Source organism: Engraulis encrasicolus, chromosome 17, assembly GCF_034702125.1.
Source record: "Engraulis encrasicolus isolate BLACKSEA-1 chromosome 17, IST_EnEncr_1.0, whole genome shotgun sequence".
In the NCBI taxonomy this organism is placed as follows: domain Eukaryota; kingdom Metazoa; phylum Chordata; class Actinopteri; order Clupeiformes; family Engraulidae; genus Engraulis; species Engraulis encrasicolus.
In genome coordinates this window covers 14,592,586-14,596,638 of record NC_085873.1, presented here as the reverse complement: position 1 = coordinate 14,596,638, position 4,053 = coordinate 14,592,586, and positions in this window count along the sequence as shown.

Genomic DNA, 4,053 nt, shown 5'->3' with positions numbered 1-4,053 from the left:
ACCCACCTTCACTCTAAATATCACCACCACAATCCACTCAGCACTCACCACACACTCGCCCCGGCCACACACCACATCGCAAACATTAACTTCCAATACTTACTCATTTAGAGATGTGCCTTTTTCATTCTTTGTTTTTTTAATTTTTTTTAGTCTTAGTGTTGAATTATATTTTATTCATTTTAATTTCTTTATTATCTTTTTTTTGTTTACTATTTCTTATTTCTATTTTCTTTTTTTTTTTTTTTTATTTCTTTTTTTTTTTTTTTTTTTTTTTCATTTTTTTATCTATTTTACCCGCTATTTTTTTTATTTTTTTCTCCCTGTTTTTTTATTATTTTACTTATTTTTTATTTTATTTCCCCCCCCCCCTTATTTGTTTTTTTTTTTTTTTTTTTTTTGTCATTCCCTAATATTTGCTTTTTATTTACTTTTTTTTTTTTTATTTATTTTTCTTCATTTTCCCTTATTTTTTCTTTATTTATTTATTTTATTGATTGCCCTAAATTAATGATGCCTTTTTTTTTTTCCTTTTTTTTTTAATTTTCAGTTCATATTATTATTTTATTTTTTTGTTTTTTTTATTTTTTTTGTTTTTTTTTCAATTTTTTCTTCTTTCCCCCCCTTTATTTGAATTTACATCTTTTTATTCTTTCTTTTTTTTTTCTTTTTTTTTTCATTTTTTTTTTTTTTTTTTTTTTATTTCTTTTACCCTTAATCCAATGTTATTTTTCTCCATGCCCTTTTTTTTTTTTTTTTTTCATTTTTATTTTTTGGATAGCCTTTTTTTTTATTAATTTTTCTTTTGTTCCCCCATTCACCCTCCTTTAATCTTTTTTTCTTTTCTTAATCCTTTTTTTTTCTTTTATTTTTTTTTTCTCCATCTTTTTTTTGCACCCCCCTTTTTTTTTCCTTTTTTTTTTTCCCTTGTTTTTTTTCTTTTTTTTTTTTTTTTCCCTGCCCTTTCCGCCCTTGTTCTCATCAATTTATGTTTCCTTTTAGTGATTTTATTTTTTTTTATTTTTTTTTCTTATTTTTTTTTTTTTTTTTTTTTTTTTTTTTTTTTTTTTTTTTTTTTTTTTTCTTTTATTTTTATTTTTCTTCTTTTTTTATTTTTCCCATGCCCATACGTTAGCATTTTTTTTTTTTTTATTTTTATTTTTTTCTTCCCTTTATTTTTCGAAGATATTTTTTTCAATGAGGTGAAAATGCCTTTTTTAAAATTTTTATTATACTTTTTTTTTTAATTTTTCTTTTTATTTTTTTTTATGTGTTATTCTTTATCCAATTTTTTTTTTTATTACTTTTCCCCTTTTTATAGAGTTTTTTTTGAATGTGTACATACACATTTTGAAAGAATGAGATGAGCCTTTTTTTTATTTACTCTTTTTTATATCATCTTTCTTCTTAATTCATTTTTTCCCCCCTATTTTTTTTTTTATACATCATTTTTGCCTTTTTTTTTTCTTTCTTACATTTTTTTATTTTTCCTCCCCCCTTTCTTTTTTTTTATTTTTCTTATTTTTTTTTTTTATTTTTTTTTTTTTTTTCTATATTTATCTTTTTTTAATTTCTTTTTTTTTTTTATTTTCTTCTTTTTTTTTTTTTTTCCTAATGCCTTTTTTTTAATTTTTCTTTTCTTTTTTTTTTTTATTTTTAATTTTAATTTTTTTTTATCTATTTTTTTATTTGTCCTTATATAAATTTTTTTCAAATTTATTTTTATTTTAATATGATATAAGTAGGTCCGAATTAAATTTCTTTTTTTTTTTTTATTTAAAAATAAAGAAAAAACCCATCCCAACCCACACACAAGACCTGAGAGTGAGAGCACAGCATAAAGTGCCGGGCCCCTCCACGCCCCAAAACCTACATATATACTATGTACTTGTTGTACTTTGACATATAAGGATACATACAAACCATAAAAATGACTTTGCATAATTTGTTATACTTTTTTGGCAACACCCACCGTCCTGGGTCCAAAAAGCACAAAGGATGAACAAAAGTAAAAGTAAAAAAAATATTATACCCTCCCCCGCTTTTCCCACTCCCCTGCCAACAAATATTACCCCAAAGATGATGGTCCCTAGAAACAAGAAAAAAACAAAAAATACACCAAAAAAATAAAAAAACAAACCCCAAATTATGCCCCCTAAAAAAAAAAAAAAAAAAAAAAAAAACCGAAAAAACCAAAGCCAAAAAAAAAAACAAAAAAAAAAAAAAACAAACCCCAACATCCCACACCTTCCCACGTAGTCACCTCCACCCTTCACCTCATTTTATTCCTGACATTGTTGTTTGCGGGTTTGCCCACAACACACACACCACAACAACTGACGACAACACACACCACACCAAACCAATACAACACAAAACCCAATATAACCCCCAACCTAACACACATCATTTCTAAAGACCTGACGATAATAACATAACAACCCTTAATTAAAATACCCTGAACATCAGCAATCATCGTAAGTACACTTCATAAATATAAATCCAGACACAGACAAATGTAATAGAACTGAAAATCGCACCCGAATACAAAAAACAGTGCTTAGCAACCCATACGGCTTTCAGAGGACTTGATATGGCATAAGCAGAACATTCTCCCAGTTTGCTCCCCCATGACGACAAACCCGGCAATGCAGCACTCCCTGCGCCTCCCCGATGGTGATTCTCCACCCTGGCATAGGAGCCAAACCGTTATAAATACTCAGGCGCCTCCCAGCCCTATGAGATCCCCCCACCATGCACAAAACCCCAACACAAAAACACATAATCCTCTACTGACCGCGGCCGACCCGAGTTCTGAGTCCGGCTCGGGTCCATTGGCCGACCCAATCTCCATCCTCTCCTACCCCAAACATCACTTCCCTACCAATACATAACACTGTCCTATCTGAAAAAAAGCAAACAACACCCCCCCCCCCCAAAAAAAATTAAAAAAAAGAAAGTGTGAAGGGCTAACTAATGTCTTACTACAGATGCGTAGTGTCTCGATCTTGTGCATCTTCATCTGTTTATCCAACTTTATGAAAGATGACTTGTCTTCTGTTGCCCCTGGCCCTTATTTTACTGCTAACCTGTCCTAACAGACACGGATGTCTAATTTCTGTATTTAGTTATTAATTTCAGTGCAGTAACGACTAACAACACACAAGTGGTGGATCTCCAATTTATCTGGGATACTGGGCTTGGTAAGCCATCTTCACCGAGGACTCTGATGAAGCCGCATGATGAAAATAATTTAGTCTTACTGCCCTTTAATATTTAGGATCCTGCTTCTGGTTTAATTATGCTTAAGATGCCAGGTTGTACAACCATAGCCTAATGCCCAATAAAACTTAATTAGTAAAAATAAATTGGTAATACCATGTACAAGAAACGCATGTGCCATCTCAGATAAACCAGTGAATAATAATAAAGTAAATATAATACAATAAATGTTTAATACAATGGTGTATTGAATTAATCTAACTTAGTTGCATCACCCTGATGTCTGCTGCTACTACATACTACAAACTCTTCATGTACCCAAGATGTCACAAAGGGGGTTGTGATCGTAATTAAATTTCTGAGATTGCTCTTGAGTAAGGCTTCTCACCCCACATTGCTCAATGTACATTGAAATTAATAATTGTAAGTTTGTTCTGGATAAGCTAAGTGGTGTTTTTAAAAAAAATGACCCTGAAAATGAAAATCTCTGTAGTCTGATCAATAGTCCCTTTGATTGGTGAAAAAAGTGGCCCTCTACCTATTAAAACTAAACGATCTCACAGCCTCTGAAGAACATAAAAACAATATATAAAGCTGCATTTTATAAAAGCTAGGAAAACCCTCATCCTTGCATTAGAAAGTGTGGAGTTCAGATTCTAACATATCCACAATTTAATAAAAAAGCTAACATCTCAAGAGCCTGAATACGTTGCATGAATGTACGCTCCAGGCACCAAAGCTTAAATAACGTATACACAGCATCAGATGCCCTAAAAAGGGTTAGAATATGGTCTCTGATCTAACAGTGTATGCCATTTGCCATTGTTGATA